This window comes from Euprymna scolopes, chromosome 15 (genome assembly GCF_053919585.1).
Source record: "Euprymna scolopes isolate OS-2025 chromosome 15, ASM5391958v1, whole genome shotgun sequence".
Taxonomy (NCBI): domain Eukaryota; kingdom Metazoa; phylum Mollusca; class Cephalopoda; order Sepiida; family Sepiolidae; genus Euprymna; species Euprymna scolopes.
Genome location: NC_136496.1, coordinates 91,376,718 through 91,389,217, shown reverse-complemented (window position 1 = coordinate 91,389,217; position 12,500 = coordinate 91,376,718). Strand labels below are relative to the sequence as shown.

General features: G+C 33.4%; 1 protein-coding gene and 1 pseudogene across 1 annotated transcript in view; both read left to right on the top strand.

The window, feature by feature from the left end:
* Positions 1–12,500, top strand: part of LOC145293984 (uncharacterized) — a 128,842-nt gene that overhangs the window by 62,311 nt on the left and 54,031 nt on the right. The gene's annotated exons all lie outside the window — the stretch shown is intronic.
* LOC145294341 (U2 spliceosomal RNA) lies at positions 461–644 on the top strand (annotated as a pseudogene).

The window sequence follows — 12,500 nt, the reverse complement described above, 5'->3', positions numbered from 1 at the left end:
TTCTGAGCAACCATTGTGTTCTACAGTCCTGAACATGTTGCCTCAGAATTGTGTGAATTAACTTGTATCACTGTTACATTTTCAGAGTTCTGTATTGACTAACTATCGTGATTTTCATAAGTTTTATGTATTCCATAATTAGCTTAGTAGCCTTTGTCTATTGCTAACGGTTTTATTAGCATTGGTTTACTTTTGACAGCCTCATAACTCTCGCCACTCTTATTATTGTCTTTTAGTCCTCACATTTCATGAGCGATATTTCTGACAAAAGAGGAAGAATTGCTGTTTTCTGGGTCAGAATCTATCCACCTAACATCTATCGTACATTAATTTTTAACCCTAAGGTAGTATATTTTTTTTTTACCTCCTTACATCAAGTGGTTTTATGCTTTGCCTGGAGCGATTTCCATTAAAAAAAATGTCCTTTAATGAGGTTTCCATCTTTTACTAACAATCATTCCTAACTTTCTTGGCCTTTTGGCTAGGAACAAAGTGTAGTATCTGTTCTGATACTACGCTTCACCTTTTCTGTCCTCGCTCAGCAGAGGAGAAATCCTTCATGAATAAGACAATTTAAATTTTTGTTTCTATCCAGGGTGCCTCATTTTGGGGGAGCTGGATTTTCTCCACATTAAAAACCGACCTTGTGTCTAACTCTGCCGTCGTGGGGAGGCAAGTAAATAGGGACAATCATTCCATCTCATTGATACCTATCCTCTAGTGGCCTTCGGCCTTGATAAACGGTGACCCACATAGTAAAAAAAAAATCGGACAAACAAAGACTATTCAGAATGCTTTCATTTTATAGACATACTAATGAGACATGGGACGATTCCAATATTTTTCCCGATTCCGATACAATTACCGATTATGATTCTTTATAAATCTCTAAATATGTAACTATGAAATGGTTATTTTGTCTTGATTACTGTAAAAGCATGTCTTAACTGCACATGCGTTTTCTCAAACGTAAAAACACACTTGGGGTGAGGGAGGGGGAGTGATCTATCGATTTTAGTTTTACTGGTAGTTTAAAATCAATAAATATTGATTATTTTATCATTACTCCTAGCAGTGGAAGATTTTTGTTAAGCCAAGATTGAATAAAAAACTGATAATTAAAGGAATCGTTTTGGGCATCGGAAAACAGGCACTAATACTAATATAATTAGGCAAAATCCGTTAAAAATGTGGGGAGTATGGGTGGTGGATCTTTGGTCATCTTGCATCTATCTTAGCTAGAATCATTGCGGTCATTACAATATTATGTCCAATGGCTGAGAAAAAGTCAAATGAATGAAAGCTTTTTAAAAAATTTGACTGTAAAATATTCGTGACTATGCTCGTCTAGCTGCAACCACTATCGGCGGTCTCCTTTATGATCTGTCTGTGCCTAAAACTAAACAAATATAAATTCCACGAGCAGATGCTTTTTCCCCAAAACTGCCCGTCTGGGAAAACACAATATAGCAGAACTGCTTTCCAGCTTACTATAACATGGTTGTTTTCAAGTCCAACATAAAAAGATTCTTGATGAGTCGTCATCTAAAATAAACTAAGATATTTCTTATTTGTGGCAAAAAAAATTAACAATCACAACAAAGCATACCTCTAAAATTTTATTCGTTCTTCATTGCAAAAAAAAATTAACAATCACAACAAAGCATACCTCTAAAATTTTATTCGTTCTTCATTGCAAAAAAAAATTAACAATCACAACAAAGCATACCTCTAAAATTTTATTCGTTCTTCATTGCAAAAAAAAATTAACAATCACAACAAAGCATACCTCTAAAATTTTATTCGTTCTTCATTGCAAAAAAAAATTAACAATCACAACAAAGCATACCTCTAAAATTTTATTCGTTCTTCATTGCAAAAAAAATTAACAATCACAACAAAGCATACCTCTAAAATTTTATTCGTTCTTCATTGCAAAAAAAAATTAACAATCACAACAAAGCATACCTCTAAAATTTTATTCGTTCTTCATTGCAAAAAAAAATTAACAATCACAACAAAGCATACCTCTAAAATTTTATTCGTTCTTCATTGCAAAAAAAAATTAACAATCACAACAAAGCATACCTCTAAAATTTTATTCGTTCTTCATTGCAAAAAAAATTAACAATCACAACAAAGCATACCTCTAAAATTTTATTCGTTCTTCATTGCAAAAAAAAAATTAACAATCACAACAAAGCATACCTCTAAAATTTTATTCGTTCTTCATTGCAAAAAAAATTAACAATCACAACAAAGCATACCTCTAAAATTTTATTCGTTCTTCATTGCAAAAAAAAATTAACAATCACAACAAAGCATACCTCTAAAATTTTATTCGTTCTTCATTGCAAAAAAAAATTAACAATCACAACAAAGCATACCTCTAAAATTTTATTCGTTCTTCATTGCAAAAAAAAATTAACAATCACAACAAAGCATACCTCTAAAATTTTATTCGTTCTTCATTGCAAAAAAAAAATTAACAATCACAACAAAGCATACCTCTAAAATTTTATTCGTTCTTCATTGCAAAAAAAAATTAACAATCACAACAAAGCATACCTCTAAAATTTTATTCGTTCTTCATTGCAAAAAAAAAGGACATGCCTATTTTGTCTCTGAATAGAGCTGTTAACACCTCGAACGGTAATAGTCCTTTATCTTCAGCAGGAACGGGAATGCGGGTGTAGCACTGTTGAAGATCAGATTAATTACAGCCGTTTGAAGGGGTTGGTATGATGCCTTCTGATGAAAAATTCAATTCTAGACTAAAATCGACATCACAGAAGTTCATAAAGCACGTTCATTTGAAGGAAAACTCATTTGACACATCAATAATTCTGATCCTGAAAAGTCTCTGGGAGACATATATAACAACTTAGTCTAATCATTTAGGCTTAAAATCTCAAAGAGACGAAGAGTAGAGGCACCCAAATGCCTCATATCCAGAGAGAGCTCAGTTCCATGTTCCTTCTCCGGCTGCTTGTCTGGAACTGCCTTAAAAAAAAAAAAAAAAAAGAGAGAGAGAGAAGGCATTCAAACACCCGCCAAACACATCGCTCGGTGATTAAAATCTCGACCAATCTGATTGGTCTAAACAAAGATAGTGGGTGGCCAATCAAAGGCTTGCTTATAATTGTAGATTTTCTCACAAAATTAACTCCTGTCCAATTTCCACCATCACCGATTATCATGGTGTTGTCTCACCTAACACCCAATTAACCCTTATCCTTGAGTGGCATCCGGGCCTTGGTAAGCGGTGACTCTAAAGTGTGTGTAAAATAAATAAATAAACTCCTGGTTCATCTTTGTAGCGTTTTCGAAAAGAGCAGCATCAATTACTTTTCTAGATGAAAAACCAGATGTGTGTGGAGTTTCTACTATTTGCAAATACTTGTACAAAAACAAGGGGTTCGGGGAGGGGAGGGGAAGGGAAGGCTTCACTGTGGCACATGTGCTCCCTGCCTTCTGTTCACAAGTCACAAAAGGGTCCCTAACCCTTGTGCACTCATCTTTTCGCATTCTCATCAGAAGTCGGACTAAAACCGCTTTTCTAATTTAAAACCAAGCAATAAAAACAAGAAAAAAAAAAAATTGCTAAGCTGAACAATTTCATAAAAAAATGAATGCTTTATTAGTGTCTGCTTTACAATAAGCTTATGTTATCTTTTATAGCAATAGATCTGTTGTTAAAATGAAAAACAAATTTATATCCCATTTAAGATATATGGTACATTTTTTTTTCCTCAATCACCCCATTTTTTTCTATTATTTACAAGCAGGGAAACCTCACGTTGCCTGGGATTGAATGATGATTAACGAATGTTTCACACTCCCATATTTTTATTTTTTTATTATTTTTTACATTTTTTTTTTTTTTTTTTTTTTTTACTCCTGTTCACGCCCAACAAGGCACATCGCTACTTTGACGTTTGGGGCTACTATTTACTACATGCCTAAGAAAGATTGGTAAGATGTTCATTTACATTATATTTAAACTTCTGCATATTAGCACAGTCAGGGAAGCAGGTAGGAGGAATGGAATTCCAAAGTCTACCTGTTTGAGGGAAGACGCGTTTGGGGATCTCAACAGTGAAGTGGTGTGATTTTGCTGCTAAGCAGGTTTGTCAAGGATATGTACATCGACAAGGCACAAGTGCAACAAGTCATTCTCATCGAAATCGGTGAACTCGCCCATTTTTCAATCAAATCATTTGATTGTCTAATCTAGTTTGGGACCCTCCCCCCACACACATACAGTGTACTGGAAGGAAGCTTCACATGCCCTCCCCCCATAGTGACTTAGTCCACAATACATTGTAGTCTACATTGCACTGTAGAGAACTCTCTGTTGATTTTATAAAATTATTTTTTGTATATAATAGGTTGAAAATCACCCGGTTATTCTTTCATTGGATTATTTTGATTGTTGATACTTATCGAAGATATACCAATACAAAACCTATCTAAGAACACTGCCAGGCACATAAAGTACTTTTGCGTGAAATTTCCTAAAAAGCAGTACAGCCGGTTTCGAGTTTATAGGGAACGACCTCACGCGCACACACACACACTTTCATACAATAGTAGAAATAATTTAATTAAATGGTAAAGCTTTCAAGTTTTAAGCTCAATCGATGTTATTTTTTTTTTTAATTTGACACTCGAACATATATAAATAAACAATAAAATGCTTAATTTCAGTGACCATTTCTATATTCACCTTTCAAAAAATCTATACACTTGGTTGCCTGTTTCGTGTACACATGAACAATCGAATATAAAGATACATATTTCACTGATATACATATATTGAAGAAGGCCGAGGGAATGACCAAAAATTTGTTCTTTTATAAAAACAATTTTTAAAAACATTTTGTATTCCTACACGTCAACAAATAAGAAATAAAATAGAGAAAAGTTATAAACATTCACATATTTTTTCATATTAATTTTAGGTGCAACTACACTACCACAGCAAAATTCGAAATTTTTAATATTGAATTTCAAGGCAAACTGATGGTCTCTACTTAATTGTCATGTTACAGTAATGAATACGTTAAAAAATAACGAAAAACGATGAGGTAAGAAAAAAAAAATATTAAAGAAAACATTTTTGGAGAAAAATTAGCAAAAATAAATGTTCGACTAAAAAAAAAAAAAAACATCAGAAAGTTGTAAAAGGAGGTAAATAGCGTATAACTATTGCCAATATTTAAATGAATTATGTGTTAACAATCATGAATATGGGTTACTTCCCTTGTTTTTATGTCACGTGTTCCCAAAGGAATATGGTGAGGGTATTGAAAACTCGTTTTTTTTTTAAATAATGCGATAATATTTAAGTATTTCTGACATGCCTATTAAGTAGACATCATTGCTTTTAGTTGATATGGACACAAAAAGTCAGTAGATTTGTTTTTTCTTTTCATTTAAAACGATTTTTTTGTTTTCTGAATATTGTTATTATAGTGTAGTTGCACGGAACGAAAATGTCATATTCCAAAAATCACGTTTTCTGAATTTCACTATTATAGTGTACTTGCACCTAATTTTATATACATAAATAAACTTGATTTGTAGGTATTTATTATTAATAGTCAGACTTTAAAAGATTTAAGCTCAATAGATGTTAATTTTTTTTTTTTTTTACTCCAGAGCGTGTATACATCAATAATAGAAAGATTCTGGTAATGGTTTTATTTCTATTTTACTTTTCTGCTATAGAGGACAGAACGATACTTGGTTCAGTTTTAAAGCTCATCTATGGTTCAATTTCAACCAATCCAATATGCAGAAAAGCTAAAAATAAAGATGGCATAAAATAAGATGATGTAATAAAATTGATGCAGTAGAAGAAATTTTTATTTTTATTAATTTTTTTGTTTATAAGTTTTGTTATTATCAGAACTAAAGTTTTAATGTTATTAAAATTTAAAAATAAATGATGACTTTTTGAAGACACTGTACATACAGCACTCTCCAAAATTTAGATGTTGTAATTTATTTCTGGTCAGTCTGATTGAAAGTGTTAAATGTGGATGGAATAAGTTCAGGGAACTTCTGTCATTACTAACCAGCAGAGTGTTACCATTGTTGATAAGTCTGTGTATACAGTGTGATGATTTAATGAAGTGAAACCTGGCCAGTGATGTCAGTTGAGGATATGCGTTGCATGAAGAGAAATGATATGAGAATGATACAATAGATGTGCAGTGTGTGCCTTAAAGACAGGCTTAGATCTGATGACCTCAGAGGAAGAAAATCTGGATAGTATAGGGAGATATGTGCAAAACGGGAGACTTCGTTATAGTATAATCAAGTTGAAAGAATGGATGAGAGTTTTCAGGCTGGTAGATGTAGACCAGTTGATGTGGCAGAGTCAGTTGGCCGGGGAAGATCAAGAAAAACATGGGAGGAAAGTTTAGAGGAAAGATTTGAGAGAAAGAGGGATTAATAAGACTTGGTCAGAGATAGTTTAGTTTGGAAGTCAATTTCTAAAAGCTGTCCAGTACATGCCAACATGTAAAACAGCCACTCTACCAAATGTGGTAATGAAACACGACATATAAAAAGATCAAGAACAATATTGGATCAAACAAGTTTGAAATTTGTCTAAAGATTTTTTTTTTTTTCATATAATTACTATTATTGGCTTTTTCATAAAAATTTCATTTTGCCGTAAATCTGTTCTCGATATTAAGACTGATAGGATCAGGACAATCTTGACAGGACCAGACCAATCTTTGTCAGAATGGGGTATGGTCCAGCTTGATTCTAAGAAGTCCACTTTCCAGACACTACTTTTTTTGCTTTGAGGAAGTGTTAATTTATTACCTTCTGTGGAATGCTGACGGGTCTGTCTTTGGCTACTTTTGTACCTAAAAAGAATGGCCCCACAGGGAAGCTGTCTTTCTCCGTCTTTCAGCCCTTATGCCACATTTTAGCTTTGGTGAGAAGCAAGTATACAATCACTAGCAATTGCATTATATACACTTGCAAAATTGTGTTCTGCATCACACACTTGCAAAATTGTGTTCTTCATCACACACTTGCAAAATTGTGTTCTGCATCACAAACTTGCAAAATTGTGTTCATCACACATTTGCAAAATTGTGTTCTTCATCACACACTTTCAAAATTGTGTTCTGCATAACACACTTACAAAATTGTGTTCTTCATAACACACTTGCAAAATTGTGTTCTGCATCACACACTTGCAAAATTGTGTTCTGCATCACACACTTGCAAAATTGTGTTCTTCATAACACACTTGCAAAATTGTGTTCTGCATAACACACTTGCAAAATTGTGTTCTTCATAACACACTTGCAAAATTGTGTTCTGCATCACACACTTGCAAAATTGTGTTTTGCATCACACACTTGCAAAATTGTGTTCTGCATCACACACTTGCAAAATTGTTTTCTGCATCACACACAAAATTTTGCACTTGCAGCCAGAAAGCTATTGGTTGTCTAAATTTCTACAATATCTGGTGAGGCCACTTGGCACAGGGGTCCTCAAGCTTACGTCATAGTGAAGTATGGTTCTGGCATTACCTTATTCTTTAAGAGAAAGGATTGGTTTATCAACTAAGGCACCTTTACTGGGAAATTTTAAGTTTCAATCAGAGCAAATTTTTCATTCTATGAAAGGTGTCCCCTTCTTGAAGGAGCTGGATCCCTATTGAAAACTGATGTCATATTGGATCATTCTACCACTCCAGAAATTACTTGACCCCTGATGCAATACTCTAGCTAAAGAAGAGTCAAATATGTCATAGGATGGAGTACTATTGTCAGATCTGGAGAGACACTGCTCAGAGCACTGTTTCTTGCCTCAACAAAGTAAAAAATCAATTTCGCAGTCTAATGGGAATATCTTTTATTTTCTACAGTCCCCTTTCTTGCAGAAAAAAAAACATTGCTAGTCTTTCTCTACTTTATATTTCCATGGATTGAGCTCGACTGAGCTCAAATCTTCGGTTCCCACTTATAAGATATTCACAGCAAGAACTCGTCTTCTACCACAATTGCAAAGAACTTTCCTTTCTTTTTCCATGTGCATACATTCAAATGGAATTTCCATGAAAAGTGTTTCTTTTAGTATTCCATAGATGGGAAGTTCTTGGAAAGAAACTCTTTTCATGGAAATTCCATTTGAATGTATGCTTTTCTGCTTCTCTGCAGACTACAACATCCAATGTCAACGTACTTGCTCCATTCATTGTTTTCAATCTTCTTATAATATTTTTCATCATTCAATTCACAATCTATCTCAACTATTCTTATCCTTGAGTGGCTTTTAGCCTTGGAAAGTGATGACTGATTCGTATAAAAAAAGGGCAGACTTTTCTGCTATGGGAGGCAGGTAAATATATTCAGTAAGGAGACCATATCCTTCCATTAATTGTACAATTTAGGAAACCTAGGATGGAGGAATTGGAAGATATAGGATCTGATTGCCACTCTTACAATTACAAAATATTCAACTCAAACTCTGAATCTTCTAATATTTCGACTGTCTGTTGATTCTTCAGAGATTAAAATCTCTGACTCTGAATCCTATCATTCTTATGACTGACTCCTTGCAAAAGCTCTGACCATGATTCTCTTCAACTCTAACAATGCAACCCTGTTTTCAACCACATTGTAATCCGACAAATTTGTAAGAATCTAAGGGAGCCAGAGTCATATTTTTTTCCTCCAATGAATGAACAGACAGTTTGAATCCTGGAATGAGTCAGACTCAAATATTTTGAAATTCTAAGCATTGGAGTTAGTCAAAATTTTTGTAATCATAGAAGTCGGTCAGACATTATGCAGGGTGGAACGATAAAAATGTCGCCCTAAAGAAAACAACACTACAGCTTTATTTTAAATCTTTTATTTAAAAAATCAATTCAGGTAACTTGATTATGTAGTAGAGCTGACATCTATTCAATGTAGCCGCCTTGAACCTCAATCATCGTCTTGATACTGATCCGGAACTAGGAGAATGCCTTTTTTTACAAGCGCCGATTGAAGCTCGGCAAATACTCGGCGGATGGTGGCGATCAAGCTAACTTTGGTATTGTGGGAGCTCATGTTCGTAATGTTCTCGATGTATGGCCAAACAAAGTAGTCCAGCATGTTTAGGTCGGAGAGGAGGGGTGGAGAGTTAGAGAAGGGTGCAAAGTCATAGCATTTCTTCTGAAGTCAAGCCCGAGTCTTTTTGGACTTGTGGGTTGGCACCAAGTCCTGCTGCCACACCCAGGGTCTTCCAGCAGCTACCTGATTGCACCAGGGGATCACCACACTCTTCATCACATCAGGGTGTCTGGTGTTAACTTTGAAGATGTGAGGTGGCATGATGTGGCCCTCACTTGAAACCACACCAAAGACCATAACTGTGGCCGGAAACTTTGTTTTCATCACTCTGGACATGTCCCTGTTATTTGTGGCAATCTAACGATACATTTTGAGGGTGCTGGCAATGGTCCTGTTGTCATAACTTGGATCAGTAGAGAGCATGAGTTGTACAGCGGCGCATCTCCAATCTTACTCATTGAACATTGTTCCTTTCAGGCTCCTATCGCTTTTGGGATTTGTACACAACTGGCCAACTAGTAGATGGTCTACAACTAAAAAAGAAAACCGGTTTTCATCAAATTGAAATGGAATCATGGTTTTCTAGGGTGACAATTTTATCATCCCATCCGGCAGATTTGTTCCCAAAACCATCCTTCAACCGCAGCAAGTTTTGATATATTATATTTGAATTTGCTGGGATAAATAAAGACCTGGCCAGAGATAGTTTAGTTAGGAAGCCAATTTCTAAAAGACGTCCAACACATGCGAGCATGTAAAATGAACGTTAAACAGATGACGTTGTCGTTATCCATGTCTTTATTTCATTCTTGCATGAAACACCTGTGATATCCGTTTTGTTAACACACTGTAACCGATATAAACATTTAATTATTTTATTTATCTTTTTTTTTTAATTTATTTATTTATTTATTCATTTCATGACTAACTACCATAATGTGTTGTTTCATCAAATGCCATAACCAGCAAATCCTTAGCTCAGCTATACTAGTAATTTGCTAATATATTTCTTTCCGCTGAAGAAAAGAATAGCGTTCTTTGAAACCCCGCGGAATAAGGATTTCTAAATATTTTTTTTTTTTTTTTTTTTTTTTTTTTTGTATTCTGTCGAACAATAATTTTTCTTTCATGTAAATTTTTAATTTACAGTCTTGATGTGTTTTCTTTACATTAGTGGCCTGCAAGACCACAGGGAAGACATCCAGAGCAACAAAACTGAAGCTGCCTGCCAGGACACTGTATATATACACATGTAGGCAAATTTGGCCATATTTTATTCGTTTGAAAATATAGGTTCTTTGTTTGTTTTTTTTTTACCAATTATCATAAAATTTTAACCATAATAGTATTATAAAATCTTCAAAAAGCCTGCAAATTTTCATGTAGCTTCGTCCCATAGAACCAAAGATATGAACATTTCAATATTGAATTTAGTTACGAGTGTATATATATATATGTGTGTGTGTATATATATATATATATATATATATATATATATATATATATATATATATATATATAGAGAGAGAGAGAGAGAGAGAGAAATAGATAGATAGATACCACCTTTTAACAAGTTTTAGTTAAATGTTTGTATTTCTGGTTGAATAATAAATTGGTATATATATTTTTTTGATTTACAGAATTGAATTCAAAATTTTCACTTATAATATTGTTCTATCTCGCATATTGAGCTTCTTTATGTGGTTGGGATTGTCTTATAAATATTGATATTTATGTGGACTTAAAGTATTTTACAATCTATAATTTGAAAGTATTTCAAAATTTCATATATATATATATATATATATATTCGTTTTTTTGTGTGTGTGTGTATTGATATTCATATTAAAAACCCATCTTTCTATTTCTTTGTTATATATCGGTTGTGGAATTGCATTCATCTGTAAAAGATCTAACTAATTTGCATATTCTTTTAAACATTCATTTTAATTAAATTTCCTATTAGTTTTTTCGGTTTTCTTATGAGATGATCATCTTTAGTTAACTGTAATTATATTCATGCAGATATTCTACATGATTTATACATGCGTAATATTTGTATAAAAAGTTTATAGTAAACACAAACTTCTTTCTATATATATTTATGTATGCGTATATATATTTATTTTTAAAAAATTGGCCTACCAAACTCTTCTCAGTTTTTGGTCTGCATACATGAAATTTAATATATAGGGTTATTTAAACTCATGCGAAACTTATATTCGGGTTTTAGCCGGAGAAAATCGGTGCAAAAGTGTGAAAATTAAAAAATATAATTTGCCAGGTGAAGGTCGAACGACGGCATTAAGAATATGCATGCATAATGTAATAGCTATTGGTTGATGTTTTAATTTTTAGCCTTGCAGTAAACGTGTCCTCATAGATCAGGCATAAACGTCAAAGGAAAAAGTAAATTATCAGCTAAACGTGTTCGTTTCGATTCTCGGTGGTGGCGCACAAGTCATTTTCTTTTTTTTTTTTTAACTTCTTAAATCATTACTAGATATTAGGTCCAATATAATATAATAATACATACAAACTCTGAATTAATCAAAATATCATATTCAAGCGTATTTTACGACCGGGCAATGCCGGTCGACCTGCTAGTATATGCATATATAAAGTAAGTTCTGAAAATACATGTGGCAATTAAGCTACACAGAATATTCTGCGTTCATTCTCGTGAGAGTTCATCAGGCTTATGACGAATTCTCAGGAGAATGGAACGTTGAATATTCTGTGTAGCTTAATTGCTATATATATTTTTATAACGTACTACCTAACTCTACCTATGTATTAAGCACTGTTGAAGTAAATACTGAAAAACGTATGCATAAATTATATCTTCCTATATTAATTTATGTGATTAAATGAACTAATCATATATATATATATATATATAAAGCTCTGTGTGTGTGTGTGTGTGTGTGTGTGTGTGTGTGTGTGTGTGTGTGTGTGTGTGTGTGTGTGTGTGTGTCACGAATAGGCTCCTATATGGTTGACTATGTTAAAAAACTAATTACATATAATGATAGTAGATGTATCGAGACACAGGAATGGGTATGCTTGATTCTGCAGGATGGTGATTCATCAAAATTGTGGGGTTTGCGTTCGTGCCTGGTCCACAAAGTATGAAAATAAGAAAATTTTAAATTAAAAAAAAACGTTTACAAGTGTTTTTGATATAGATGTACATAAGAATACTTTGATAAGTATGTTTTAACTTAAGTAGGGATGGTATAATAAAATTGTGAGGTCTGCGTTCGCGCCTGGCCTCCATAGAATGAAAATAGGCACAAACTTTAATAAAGACTTTTTATATCTATCTGCGTAAGTATACTTTGATAATTATGTTTCAGTTTGAAGAAATATGGTATAATAAAATTATGGGGTGTTTGTTCG